The sequence below is a fragment of the Gigantopelta aegis genome, chromosome 3 (assembly GCF_016097555.1).
Source record: "Gigantopelta aegis isolate Gae_Host chromosome 3, Gae_host_genome, whole genome shotgun sequence".
In the NCBI taxonomy this organism is placed as follows: domain Eukaryota; kingdom Metazoa; phylum Mollusca; class Gastropoda; order Neomphalida; family Peltospiridae; genus Gigantopelta; species Gigantopelta aegis.
Window position 1 is genome coordinate 66,470,493 of NC_054701.1, and position 15,738 is coordinate 66,486,230.

The 15,738-nt window shown below is 37.0% G+C and overlaps 1 protein-coding gene across 1 annotated transcript in view; it reads left to right on the top strand.

Moving 5' to 3' along the window:
* Positions 1 to 11,343: 11,343 nt before the first annotated feature.
* LOC121368550 overlaps positions 11,344 to 15,738 on the top strand; it is a 30,684-nt gene continuing 26,289 nt past the window's right edge. The window contains exon 1 of the mRNA XM_041493287.1: positions 11,344 to 11,482. The gene's annotated coding sequence lies outside the window, so the exon portion shown is untranslated. The remainder of the gene's footprint in view (positions 11,483 to 15,738) is intronic.

A 15,738-nucleotide genomic window follows, 5' to 3' on the forward strand; every position in this document is an offset into this window, starting at 1 on the left:
CACCATTATCTAAATCACGTGCTTTGACCACAGTGGATATGGTTTCTTTGATGGGCCTGTATCATTCCAAGTCTCCAATTTTTGGTTACAAGTTATTAATATTTTTGCTGGGCTGCGAACCGTGTACCTACCAGCCTTAATTACGACACCACTGAACATGGTTTAAATTTACAGTTCGGTACCCACAATTTTTCTCTGTTGTTTTTACATCTTTGGAAGGTGTTGATTGAGGATCATAGGAGTGCAAAGTTAGCACCATTGAGCATTTTGAAACATTCAATATGGCGTCAAAGATGTCTGCCAAACCATAGAACTGGCAGTATCTCAGATAATTTAATAGCTATGGCGAAACTGTCGATGTCTATGATGGTGTTTTAGGGGTTAATGAATTAATTTTGAATTACCACCAGATAATCAAGGCATGGACATATTATTTAAATTCGAGATGGCCACCACCATAATAGCCAGAACATGGAAATTGTAATATATATTTTACATCAACTTAAGGAAGCTTGTGATGTTAGTGAAAATGTACGTGTTTTTTTTGTTTGTTTGTTGTTGTTGTTGTTGTTGTTTTTTGTTTTGTTTTTTTGTCTTGCTCTATATCAATAAAGGTAAAAAAAGAAATACTACTTTGTCCCCGTTCCCACACCATACATCACCCACCCCTCCTCCAAATATCGTTCCTATGGGCCTGGTCTGTGGAATGGTGCAAGATCCCCTGTTGCTAATAAAATAAATAGTAACTTGCACAGGGGCCCTCTGACCCACCCACCTCCGCCCGTTTGATATGCTATTTTTACTGACTTTTGAGCGGTTTTTATTATTATGATTATTATTATTATTCACTATCCACAAATATACAACAAATTGCACACAAAACGCGTCTCTCGGCATTTCTATTTCAAAAGTTTTCGGGGAGCATGCCCCAGACCTCACTAGGCCCTATAGATTTCGCTCTTATACTATAGGGGGCTCGACTCATTTCAAACTTGACTTTTTTAGAATTTTGTAACCTCCTGGCTCCGCCCGTTATAACAATGTATTGTATGCGTGCGTCTTTAAATAGAACATTTCTTTCTTTCCCCACCTTTTTTGTATTTTTTAGGGGTTTTTTATTTATTGTCAAAGCAAATATTTATCGCCGCAAACAAATTGTGTTTCCATAAAACGTTTGTCTAAAAATTCGCCGGTGGTAATCGTGTTGGCAGCCAAAGAATTTCAACGACTATACCGGCCTCGGTGGTGTCGTGGTTAGGCCATCTGTCTACAGGCTGGTACGTACTGGGTTCGGATCCCAGTCGAGGCATGGGATTTTTAATCCAGATACCGACTCCAAACCCTGAGTGAGTGCTCCGCAAGGCTCAGTGGGTAGGTGTAAACCACTTGCACCGACCAGTGATCCATAACCGGTTCAACAAAGGCCATGGTATGTGTTATCCTGCCTGTGGGAAGCGCAAATAAAAGATCCCTTGCTGCTAATTGGAAAGAGTAGTCCATGTAGTGGCGACAGGGGGTTTCTTCTCAAAATCTGTGTGGTCCTTAACCATATATCTGACGCCATATAACCGTAAATAAAATGTGTTGAGTGCGTCGTTAAATAAAACATTTCTTTCTTTCTTTCTTTTAACGACTATTGTCAAGCGAATTTACTAAAGGACTCATTCGCTTGTGAGTTTTTGCACCAAGTGCAAACTACAGTTAAAGTTTATTTTTTGTTTTAAGACACTTCATTGATTTATTAATCATCGGCTATTGGATGTCAAACATTTGGTAATTCTGACATATAGTCTTAGGGAGGGAACCCGCTACATTTCTCCATCAGTAGCAAAGGATCTTTCATATGCACCATCTCTCATTACAGGATAGCACATACCACGGCCTGTGATATACCAGTCGTGGTGCACTGGCTGGAACGAGAAATAGACCAATAGGCCCACGGACGGGAATAGATCCTAGGCGGACTCTTTCATCAGACGAGTGCCTTACCACTGGGCTACGTCCCGCCCCATATACAACTAATATGCCAGTAAATCATCGTATGACATTTCAAAGTTCAACACCGGGTAATACACTTAACAAAACTATACTTTCCTAACACAGGGTCATTCCCAATACTACGTCATAATCTGGGAATCCTTGTTCTGTTTTAATGGGGCATTTTTCGAGCAGTTTCCAAACCAGGCGATAATCGGATATGACAAATAAACGTCCCATAAATATACTTAAGTGTGTTTTCTTTGTTGTTTTGTTTGTTTTCTTTTTGTTTGTTGGTCCATGCGTCTCCTTCCCGCCCCCTTAGTCCCTGTAAAATATTTTCTGGATCTGCCCCTGAAATGTTATATAATTAAACCATGATTCACACCACTCCATTTGTCAAAATGTTACATTCCAAACCAAAGAATGCAAATCAATACAGACTTCCAACAAAATTAACTGCTTTATAATAAATCATTGTTCTATATTTTAACGTGCATATCTCCTCGGGATAACCTGTAAAATATAAGGTTTGTTTTGTTTAACGACACCACTAGAGCACATTGATGTATTAGTCATCGGCTATTGGGTTTCAAACATTTGGTAATTTTAAGAGAGGAAACCCGCTACATTTTTTCATTAGTAGCAAGGAATATTTTATACGCACCATCCCACAGACATGATAGCACATGCCATGGCCTTTGATATACCAGTCGTGGTGTGCGGTCGGTCATGGATCGATCCCCGTCGGGCAATTTCTCGTTCCAACCAGTGCCTATAAAATATTCCTTTGCTGCTAATGGAGAAATGTAGCGGGTTTCCTCTCTAAGACTATGTAAAAATTACCAAATGTTTGACAACCAATAGCCGATGGTTGATAAATCAAGGTTCTCTAGTGGAGTGGTGTTAAAAAACCCCGCTTTAACTTTGAATGGCTAGCATTTAAGTGCTAACAATATTTCTTTCAATATTAGTCATTATTACATAATGGGAGGGGCGGGGTTTTACTTTACGTAATGGGAATATATTTGATCACGATCTTCCTTGTGATATTGCCCTCAGTAGTAACTTCCGGTCCCTTCAAGTCATATTACCCTGTAGTATAATATTTATGCAATGAAAATAAAGGTGATGGCTCATCACTTTGCTGTTTTCCTGCCAAAAAAATCTGCCATTTTTGTTCTTACTAATATAATTCCATAATACCATATCAGTAGTCGTCAAATTATATACATATAATTCCTGGATGAACTGGAATGTAACTCTATAACAAACAATGTTAAAAGTTATGTAGACACATATTATTAATTGAAGTTTAAATACATACCAACTTCGATAACATTAAAACAAATCTATGGGAACCATAAGAAAACCGGTTCTTAACAAATTACCATTAAACAGCATAGGTTAGATCTCATTTTTAATACAGGGGTGAAAGCAAGATTCTGGAACCGCCAAGGTAGGCAGTTTCACGGGAATTGTTTCTTATAATTGATAATGCACTACTGGGCTATGAACTCAGCGTGCACTTGCTTCACGATGGCTGTTCTATTAGTTGCCTTCATCCCTTGTATCAAAACAGATGTTTATCCTATCGATGAAATTAGATGGTAAAACACTTCATGTCAGTTGGTATGTGTTTAAAACTAAATAATATGTTTAACGTCATTCATTATAAGAGTTACATGCCAATGCATTGGTTTCCCTTTGACGCAAACGGACTATAAACATTCGGTTCATTGCAACGAAACGTTCCAGCTAACAATGATTTTTTTTTTTTAATTCGCAGATGTTGGTGGGGGATCTTTTTCTTTGGACAATGTATAATCAAAATGAGGATGATGAAATTGAGTTTCTTCCATAATTTGGATTTTTGTTCTTTGTGTTTGTTAGGTTGTATTTTTTATTCTTTTTTGTAATTCGGGGCTGGGGGTGGGGGTGGGGGGGGGGCTACTTTATGTTATGTGGGATTTTGTGTGCTTATTTCTTCAGGTACTCAAAATAGTTTATTTAATTATTTATTTATTTATTTATTTATTTATTTATTTATTTTTATTTTATTTTATTTTATTTTATTTTTTTTTTTTAAATTTATTTATTTGAACTTTCGTAAAAACAATTTATAAAACTGCGTTATCAAGTGCATATAGCTAACAAAATTATGTTCTCCAAAACAAATCATATATTATATCACGTGTCCTTCGTGCCTATCACCGCTGATGTGTCAGTCAGTACTGGATCAGGCGTGCTATAAAAATGTTGGTGCATCGAAAATCACGACCTTAAAACAATATGTGCCCTTCAAACGAAGTGCATGTTTGATACTGAATTAAAGTCTGCATCGATTAAACTATCAGATATCGGTTGAAGAAGAAAAAGGAAATGTTTTATTCAACGACGCACTCAACACATTTTATCTACGGTTATATGGCGTCAGACATATGGTTAAGGACCACACAGATATTAAGAGAGGAAACCCGCTGTCGCCACTTCATGGGCTACTCTTTTCGATTAGCAGCAAGGTATCTTTTATATGCACCACCCCACAGACATACCATACCACGGCCTTTGATATGCCAGCCGTGGTGCATTGGCTGGAACGAGAAACAGATATCGGTTGAGTGATGACACTATATACATGACAGCTGATCAGTCAGATCATTTCATATTTGCCAATGTAAAGCCATACATGTAAAGACATACATTGTCTGCAATTTGCACCGAGAACTAACATCTTCTGATGAGTTGAAGTTAAAGTGCGTTTTGTTGAACTACACCACTAGATCACATTGATATATTAATCATCGGATACTGATATCAAACATTTGATTCCTTGGAATTTGAGCCCACTCTCAAATGTGCGTGCGTGTAGTGTGTGTTCGTGCGTGCATGCGTGCGTTTGTACATTCGTGCAAAATCGTTTTCCACGTTATAACTAAGACCCCGCCTAGCGTAATTAAAAAATAAAATCCCAACAAAACCCTAAGGAGCAATTTAAAGAAAAAAAGGGGGTCTGGACAGAAAGGACATTTGAAAACTAAAAGGACACCTTTTTCTTTTCATATTTTAGGAGATGGGGTCAACTACCCACCGTCATCTCTACTAGATACGGCCCCGTTGTCGACGGTAAATCCGTTTACTATAGTTGGCTGAAACCTGTTCTTGGCTACGTCGTAGTATGTGGAATCTGTGTCATTGTAATAGTTTTTTCAAGGTTTCTTTCTGGACAAAATGTGGGGGGAATCTAAAGGTAATAAAAGGTAGGATAGTAATTTGTTGTAGTTGTTAACAATTCAGTTCGGACTGTAGCTTGCCTCAGCAGGATACGGAAGGAATACAGTACTTAATTTTACGTTTGTTTTGTTGTTTTTTTTGTTTTGTTTTTAGCAACCGCTAATTATGTGACTGCTTCCAGTCCCATCTGATCCATTTAATATACATTGTGCACCCCTTCAAGACAAAGAATACATTTGTTGTTACTCGTATGATAATGCAACAAGAGTTGGACAGTATGGAGAAACTGGAAAAAGGAATTGTTAACAAAACGTCGATACAGACAGTGGTTACGTTTTAGGCGAAATAGACCAAGATAAATAGATTTTTTAGTTTAGCACTAATGAGGAAGTTCCGTTTCATGGTGTAGGGTTGATCAGGATAGGTGGTCGAAAATCTGACATAGACACTGACATAGGAGCCGTGCAATTGCTATTGTTGCTTCCAATACTATTGGCAATAGGTAGACCCATAGGTCCAAAATAGTTTACAACGATCTTCAAGATCCATTCCAATTCATACCGCCAATACATCGCCATTTCTTTATAAATCTGACAAATGCTTTCGATGCACTTGTTACAAGATTTAGATGAGGTTGACAACTGAAATGTTCATATCCGCCTGGATGTGCCTTTAAGCAATAAAACGTATCATTTTTATTTCTGTGTCAGTGTGTCAGGTTGTTGGAGGAGATGATGCATAACGTTATTAAAATGAACCTGCTGACAAGTCTTATAGACACAATTTATTATATTTGCAAAAATCCTCCATCCCATAAAGGCCATGGCCAGTTTAAACTGTATGACCTTGTGAAACTTTTAACTTTCTTCCATAAATATTTGGCATAAGTGCACTTACTGACTGCTTGTTATTATAACACTAACTATACTGCTCTATATGCTCAAAGACACAGTAAGAAAAAACCTTCTTATATAACAAGCTCTTCATTCTCATTCCCCAGTCGTCTAATATGCCCAAGAGGTAATTGTTTTCACTCTTGATACAATGCAGCCTCTAAGCCAGCCAGAACATGATCTAGATGATAAGCGTTTCTAGGAATAAATTAAATACAACTTGTATTTTTATCAAAGAGTAGAACAGTCCTCCATTATTTCAGGGAGTGCTTAATTAATTTATCTGTGTTAGCATGAAAAAGCAAGCCAGCCAGTTTCGTCACTTCACTAAAGAATATTTGCCTAACAGGCCTAAGTTGAGCCAGTAATATTTCGCTAAAACCCCGTTCTCACTTGAACGATTTTCTACGCTAATTCCGTGCGACCACCAAATCGTACAGCGCGTGCGGGAGTCGCACGGCAGTATGTTGATGATTCGCACACGTTGTAGGGGTGTCGTGTGTATTTCGGACATGTCGCATGCCGGTGCGACATTTTTCAAGTGTTTACAATTATCGTACGGCTGTCTCTAGGTTCGCACAGTTCGCATTGGTCGCATAGAGGTTGCAAAGCAGTCGCACGGCAGTATGATAGGTCGCACGGGAGTCGTAAGTGAGTCTTAAGGGAGCCGAGATGTGCGACTCCCAGCGGATCCCCTGCGACTCCCGTGCGACATCCATCAGACTTCCGTGCAACTGTCGTGCAACCTGTGCAAATCTCATGCGAGCGTATGCGAGCCCGGTGCAGAAAGGCAGTCGCATGGTGTACAAGTGAGACTGCGCGGGGGGTGGGGGGGGGGGGGGGGGGGGGGGGGGGGGGGGGGGGCCTAGGTAATTCGTACGGGAATCGCACGGCTGTAAAATCTTTTAGTCGCACCGCAGTTGTACGAAGAAATCGTTCAAGTGAGAATTGGGCTTTAACGTTTGCAAACTATTTTGACTGGTACCCAAAGTGGTCATTCGGTTTAATGTGTAGCGTAAAAACCAGTCTAGCAAACGTTAGCGACGAACGGCTACATGAACTTTCCCCGTGTGTCTAACATATTTTATGGTTATTTCAACACTTGGTCAATGTAGATAAAGAGGAAACCCGTGTCGCCACATGGTCTACTCTTACTGCTGAAGCAGCAATGGAGCTTTAATGTGGACCTTCCCCACAGACAGAACAGTTCATACAACAGTCTTTGATGTAACAGATAGCCCTACTAATTAATGATATTTCACATGCAAAACGTCAACTTGCTATGGTCGCGTTGTTCGACCGTGGCGGCGTTTTCATTGTTATTTTTCCGATTATAATTATATACAAATTTCAGTTATGATTTTCTGACCAAATGTTTCAAATCTTTTATATATAGGCCTGTCCTATCAAGGTACCCCGTCACTGATATTGTCACACTGATCTAGGGCAATTAAAAAAAAAAACATAGGTCTATCCTTACTTCGAGCATTTAATGTTATTTTTTAATTCATATTTGATTAATTTTAACATTGTTTATTTGTCTGGGGTTGGGTTTGTTTTGTGGGGTTTTTTTTTTTTTTTTTTTGGGGGGGGGTCGTTTGTTTGTTTGTTTGGGGTGCTTTTTTTCTTTCTTTTTTTTTTCTTGGAGGGGGGGGGGGGGAATTGCCACTTATGAAGTTAAATACGATGTACTACATCTTCAATAAGAAGAAGAATAAAAAAACAACAACAATGGAGAACAGAAATGCATTTAACAGCATGGTCACATGGTTACAAAACAAGTTACCTTCACCAGGCGTCGCTTCCATTAAATATACTAAAGAAGAAAAGCATTGTAGCTTATGTACAAAAGTGTTCATTGTCATAGGCATACGGGCTTCCATATTGGTAGAGGGGCAGGCTGATTTTTGCCCGAATTAAACAAAAATGCCCCAATCTGGAGCATTTAATTTTGCCCGAATATCTCTATCGTTATGATTATAATGTATAAGTTAGGTAATTAATGAGGTATCACAAACCACAGTCCATGGTATTAATCCTATACATACAGTTAATATGGTCGAGTTACGTGCAAGGAAAGAAACAAATGTTTTATTTAACGACGCACTCAACACATTTTATTTACGGTTATATGGCGTCGGACATATGGTTAAGGACCACACAGATATTGAGAGAGGAAACCCGCTGTCGCCACTTCATGGGCTACTCTTTTGCAATTAGCAGCAAGGGATATTTTATATGCACCATTCCATAGACAAGATAGCACATACCACGGCCTTTGATGTACCAGTCGTGGTACACTGGCTAGAGCGAGAAATAGCCCAATGGGCCCACTAACAGAGATCGATCCCAAACCGACCGCGCATCAAGCGAACGCTTTACCACTGAGCTACGTCTCGTCCCTGACCTTTATTGGATTGAGCACAACATTGAACTATAAATTAAATACCTCTGAGTCGAGACACTTTCCGTGGGAAATTTGGTGAGAGAAAAAACCCACCTGTGACACCATTCATGAATGTCTGTCAACAACAGAGATAATATCGATCATATGTTTACATATGGATGGAGGCGTCACCACCTGTCATTGATAGTGCGTGATTCAACACTTAATGCTATGGGTGAAAGTGTGTTAACGCTCATTTTGACTTGATGTAGCACGTGCATGATGCTTTCCGACTTTTGCGTTCCGATGCGTCTGCGACTTGCGTTTTGGGTGTATAATAATAAACCGTATACGATTATTTCATTGCGGCTGGCCGCAGCGTTATGCAATAGCACGCATCGCACGCATCATGTCTAGAAGATTTTTTGAGGGTGTATAATGCATTTTTGTGCTTGTAATTCCCATGCATCCTGTTAATGTTCAAGGACTCCGTTCTGAACGCACATCCCAGCTCCCATTGCAGGTCACACACCTCAGCTATCTAGACAGTCTGTCCAAGACAGAGGGTTAGTGGTTAGTGACAGAGAGGTCGGTGTAATGGTCTTAAAACTGGGTGGGAGCCGGTACCGGGATGCGAAGCCCAGTACCTACCAGCCTTACGTCCGATGGCTTAACCACCATACTACAGAGACCGATGACAGCTTGTGTGTCCTCTAGCCGGATATGCGATCAGTTTTTCAACAAACAAATGGTCGCCAAGTATTGTGTCTAAACTACATACATTTTCCTTAAATGGACATTCCTGAGTTTGCTGCATTGTAAGATGTTTCCGACTAATAAAATATTTCTACGATTAAACTTACATATTAAATATATTTTCTTGTTTAGAATATCAGTGTCTGTACATTCAATGTGTTTCTGGTCGTCTTAATATTTGTAAGAAGCCCAAACTTGATTTTGTCGTACGTACGAAAAAATAATAATTTAGGAAATAAAATAAAATTTAACCTAGTACAAATATTAGAACGATCAGAAATACATTTAATATACAGCCACTAATATTTTATGCAAAAAAAAATATTTGATATATAATCACTATCGTTAAAAAGTCTCTGTTAGTCGATAACATCTTAAAAATTACAGCAAACTCAGGAATGTCCCTTTAATCTGACGTCACATACCTTTAGCTTGTTGATTTTTTAGTTTCATGTAGAGAACAAAGGCTATATCAGGGCCGTACCCTGACCAAAATCCATGGGGGGGCACTAAATTTTATAAATAATTTTTAACATACTATAAAGATTAAACATTTCTATGCTATTACTGGAGATATATAAAAAAAAAAAAGGACAAGATTCTCGGGGGGGGGGAGCTGCCCCCCCTGCCCCCCCCCCCCCCGGAGGGTACGGCCCTGTATATAGCGTTGCGCGTATCGGTGTTCCATCGACTGATACTAACTATACACCCATAACCGCAGACCAGGACCTGAATGCCCGTACTGAACGAAATAAAATTGCATAATTTTATTGCCGAGATGGCCTCGGACCACAATTAATTTCGCTATATGTTTCTATATAGCCTTAGTGGCTATAACATTTTTATTAATATCAGCAGGCCCGTGAAGTTTTGTATGTACCTTTGCCTGCATGGGGGACACATACCCTGAAAAGGACAACCCCTGTTGTCCAGCTCTTTCTCCCAGCATATTGGTTTACACAGACACACCCTCTAAACCAGGCCGGAGTACACCCATTTTACACAAAAAGCACGACTTTTGCATGGGCCGAAATTACCACAAACAAGTCTTCAATGTCAGCAAGTTACACATGTTTACAAACTTCATGCTATCCCCTGTCACTTCAGTCAAACAGTTGCCACTTCATAGCTGTCTGCCATGAAATAATTACAGTCAAACAGTAGACTACTTGCGCGGTGAAACTTCCGGACAACCAAATGGGAAGATAACTGTAATCTGAGGCCAGATAAAACTCTCTTTTTTTTTGACAACAAAAGCCGTCACATTTATTAGTAATGGCAGGGCTGGGGATATTAACTGCGATACTGAAAGTTCGAAGTACTTCCAAAGTTCACCTAGTCGCATGTTATTTGATTTAGTCCTACCTATAGGACATTCGGATTACGGCTAACGTCACTGACCATGCTTTCAGAAGTGCATAGTCAAGAATATGTTACATTAATAACAAAGGTAACTCTCTTTATAGATTAAACATAACGTTTGTTTTGTTTAATGACACCACCAGAGCACATTTATTTATTAATCATCGGCTATTGGATGTCAAACGTTTCGTAATTTTGACATATAGTCTTAGGAAACCCGCTACATTTTTCCATTATTAGCAAGGGATCTTTCATATACACCATTCCACAGACAGGATGGCACATACCACGGCCTTTGACATTCCAGTCGTGATGCACTGGCTGGAACTCTTTACTGATTAGTGCAAGCCAAGTGTACATTTAATGGCCTTTCACCTCCCTGCAAGGTGTGTATGCTAATAGCCAGGTGCGTTGATAGAAAATTGTGCAGGGGTGGGGAGCAGACTGTGGCAAGCGAAGTTTTTGCTCTTTCGAAAAATTCAGTAAAAACAAATATTCATGAATCGGGGTTGGGGTTTGACCCCACAACCACAACCACCACCACCAAGCCTGCCTACGCGCCTGGGAACTCTGTGGGCGATCCCATACCTGAGCCTCTCAACCTTAAGACTCGATTACCTAACTCCCGCGCCTACCTGAACGGGTGAAAGTTCGATACAATAATCATTTAGCCTATTGGCCCAGTGTTGGAGTTCAAACAGATCTCACTGACTGAAGACAGCCATCGATCATAGCCGGCAAAGAAGTCCTTCACACCTTAACACATATTTCATACTAGCCTACACCTGCGGCCCGTGTGTCACGGTAACAGCTCACCTGGGATATACCAGTCCGCTGAGGTGCGAAGAGACCTTCTCTCAACATGATAATCAAGGTATGATTTTATGATTCAATCAATATTACAAATGATCAACAGCTGTGTATGTGTAATAAATGTAAAATATATTATGTGTATTATGATACTAAAAGTAATCAATAATCAAAATATGTGTATATGCAGTTGCTGTTATTATTTTGATTTAATACTAGAATAATCAAGATTCGTGTATATGTATTTGAACTAATATTAAAATAATTAAGAGAAGTGTATATGTAATATTATTTTGAACTAACACTAAGATTTTAATATTAGTATTTAACATCATTTATGTGTATATGTAACAGGTTTTTGAACAGTACTAAACAGTGAAGATATGTGTATATGTAACAGGCTTTTGAACAGTACTAACATAGTGGATATATGTGTATATGTAACAGGCTTTTGAACAGTACAAAAAGTCGAGATATGTGTATATGTAACAGGCTTTTGAACAGTACTAAAACAGTGAAGATATGTGTATATGTAACAGGCTTTTGAATAGTACTAAACAGTGAAGATATGTGTATATGTAATAGGCTTTTGAACAGTAATAAACCGGGTGAAGATATGTGTATATGTAATAGGCTTTTGAACAGTACTAAGACAGTGAAGATATGTGTATATGTAATAGGCTTTCGAACAGTACTAAATCAGTGAAGATATGTGTATATGTAACAGGCTTTTGAACAGTACTAAACCGGGTGAAGATATGTGTATATGTAATAGGCTTGTGAACAGTACTAAACCGGTTGAAGATATGTGTGTATGTAATAGGCTTTTGAACAGTACTAAGACAGTGAAGATATGTGTATATGTAATAGACTTTCGAACAGTACTAAATCAGTGAAGATATGTGTATATGTAACAGGCTTTTGAACAGTACTAAACCGGGTGAAGATATGTGTGTATGTAATAGGCTTTTGAACAGTAATAAACCGGGTGAAGATATGTGTGTATGTAACAGGCTTTTGAACAGTACTAAACCGGGTGAAGATATGTGTATATGTAATAGGCTTGTGAACAGTACTAAACCGGGTGAAGTTATGTGTATATGTAACAGGCTTTTGAACAGTACTAAGACAGTGAAGATATGTGTATATGTAATAGGCTTTCGAACAGTACTAAATCAGTGAAGATATGTGTATATGTCACATGCTTTTGAACAGTACTAAAACAGTGAAGATAGTGTATATGTAACAGGCTTTTCAACAGTACTAAAACAGTGAAGATATGTGTATATGTAACAGGCTTTTGAATAGTACTAAACAGTGAAGATATGTGTGTATGTAATAGGCTTTTGAACAGTACTAAGACAGTGAAGATATGTGTGTATGTAATAGACTTTCGAACAGTACTAAATCAGTGAAGATATGTGTATATGTAACAGGCTTTTGAACAGTACTAAACCGGGTGAAGATATGTGTGTATGTAATAGGCTTTTGAACAGTAATAAACCGGGTGAAGATATGTGTGTATGTAATAGGCTTTTGAACAGTACTAAGACAGTGAAGATATGTGTATATGTAATAGACTTTCGAACAGTACTAAATCAGTGAAGATATGTGTATATGTAATGGCTTTTGAACAGTACTAAGACAGTGAAGATATGTGTATATGTAATAGGCTTTTGAACAGTACTAAATCAGTGAAGATATGTGTATATGTCACATGCTTTTGAACAGTACTAAAACAGTGAAGATATGTGTATATGTAACAGGCTTTTCAACAGTACTAAAACAGTGAAGATATGTGTATATGTAACAGGCTTTTGAATAGTACAAAGACAGTGAAGATATGTGTATATGTAATAGGCTTTTGAACAGTACTAAACCGGGTGAAGATATGTGTATATGTAATAGGCGTTTGAACAGTACTAAGACAGTGAAGATATGTGTATATGTAATAGGCTTTTGAACAGTACTAAACCGGGTGAAGGTATGTGTGTATGTAATAGGCTTTTGAACAGTACTAAGACAGTGAAGATATGTGTATATGTAATAGGCTTTCGAACAGTACTAAATCAGTGAAGATATGTGTATATGTAACAGGCTTTTGAACAATACTAAACCGGGTGAAGATATGTGTATATGTAATAGGCTTTTAAACAGTACTAAACTGGGTGAAGATATGTGTGTATGTAATAGGCTTTTGAACAGTACTAAGACAGTGAAGATATGTGTATATGTAATAGACTTTCGAACAGTACTAAATCAGTGAAGATATGTGTATATGTAACAGGCTTTTGAACAGTACTAAGACAGTGAAGATATGTGTATATGTAACAAGCTTTCGTACAGTACTAAAACAGTGAAGATCTGTATATATGTAAATGGCTTTTGAACAGTACTAAAACAAATACGATATGTGTATATGTTATATTCTTTTGAACAGTTCTAAAATGATGTATAAATGCAATGTTATTTTGAATTAATACTAAAATAATTAAGATGTGTGTAAACGTATATACATTTTAAAATAATATTACATTAATCAAAATATGTTTATATATAATACTTCTTTGAATTAATACTAACATTATTCAACATACAACTATTTGTATATGTAATATTTTTTGGACAGTACTAACCATTAATCAAAGTATGTATATACTAAAATCAATCAAAGTATATGCATATGTAATATTCAAGTGAAAACTAATAGAAAAATAATCATTATATATATATATACATGTATATATATATATATATATATATATATATATATATATATATATATATATGTATATGTATATGTATATGTATGTATGTGTGTGTGTGTGTGTGTGTGTGTGTGTGTGTGTGTGTGTGTGTGTGTGTGTGTGTGTGTGTGTGTAATATTATTTTGGACAGTACTAAAATTCATAAAAATGCGTGTGTACATATAACATTATTTTGGACAGTACTAAAATTAATCAAGGTATATGTATATGTAATATTCGTCTGAATTAATACTAAAATAATCAAGATATGTGTATTTGTAATATTCGTTTCAACTAATACTATAATTAATCAAAATATGTGTATGTGTAATATTCTGTTGACGTAATACTAAAAGTATTAAAAATAATCAAGTTTTTTGTTTACGTAATATTCTATAATAATGTACTAAGACAATTCATATAAAGTAGAATTTCGTTGGGTCAACTCGGAAGGATCGAATATACCACAACGCTCGAACCAAAAAGTCCCGAATGGTTAGGTCGAACTACCCAATGAGTCGAACACTTTCTCGAGCATCGACGGGGTTCGAGCCAACTGGATTCAGCTCTATATGTAATATTCGTTTGAATTACTAGTAGTACTAAAATAATCCAGATATATTGATACGTAATTATTTTGAACAATATTGCAATTGATTTGTTAAAAATATGTGTATATACAATAATAATACTAAACTAATAATACCTAATAATAATAATAATACTGAATTAATTCAGATATATTTACACGTAATTATTTGACAGAACTGAAATTATTTTTTAAATATGTGTATATTATATTCTGTTGAACTAATACTAAAATTAATCAAGATATGTGTATATGTAATAATAGTATTCGTATGTATTAATACTAAAACAATAAACCTAATTATGTGTATTAGATAATATTCTTCAAACTAATATCAATATAATCAAGACTCGTGTAAATTATATAAACAAAATAGTTGATACTATTAAAATCAAAATATGTGTATAATTAATTATATTAAATTAATATTTAAAATAATCCAGGGGACGTAATGTGTATTATAATTTGTCAACCAATTTTATCAATGTTACAACACCATGGCTCCTCCGAAATTTCAGGTCTGGTTTTTAATAAGAACATTTACAATGGATGCAATAAGTGCGTGCGGTGCTGCTACAATAAAACACTCTGTTTTTAAATAACAACATTTACACTGGATGTGACAATTGCGTGCGGTGCTACAACAATAAAACATTCTGTTTTTCGATAAGAACATTTACACTGGATGTGACAAATGCGTGCGGTGCTGCTACAATAAAACACTCTGTTTTTAAATAACAACATTTACACTGGATGCGACAATTGCGTGCGGTGCTACTACAATAAAACATTCTGTTTTTCGATAAGAACATTTACACTGGATGTGACAAATGCGTGCGGTGCTGCTACAATATAACACTCTGTTTTTCAATAGTAGCATTTACACTGGATGCGACAAATGCGTGCGGTGCTGCTACAATATAACACTCTGTTTTTCAATAATAACAGTTATACTGGATGCGACAATTGCGTGCGGTGCTGCTG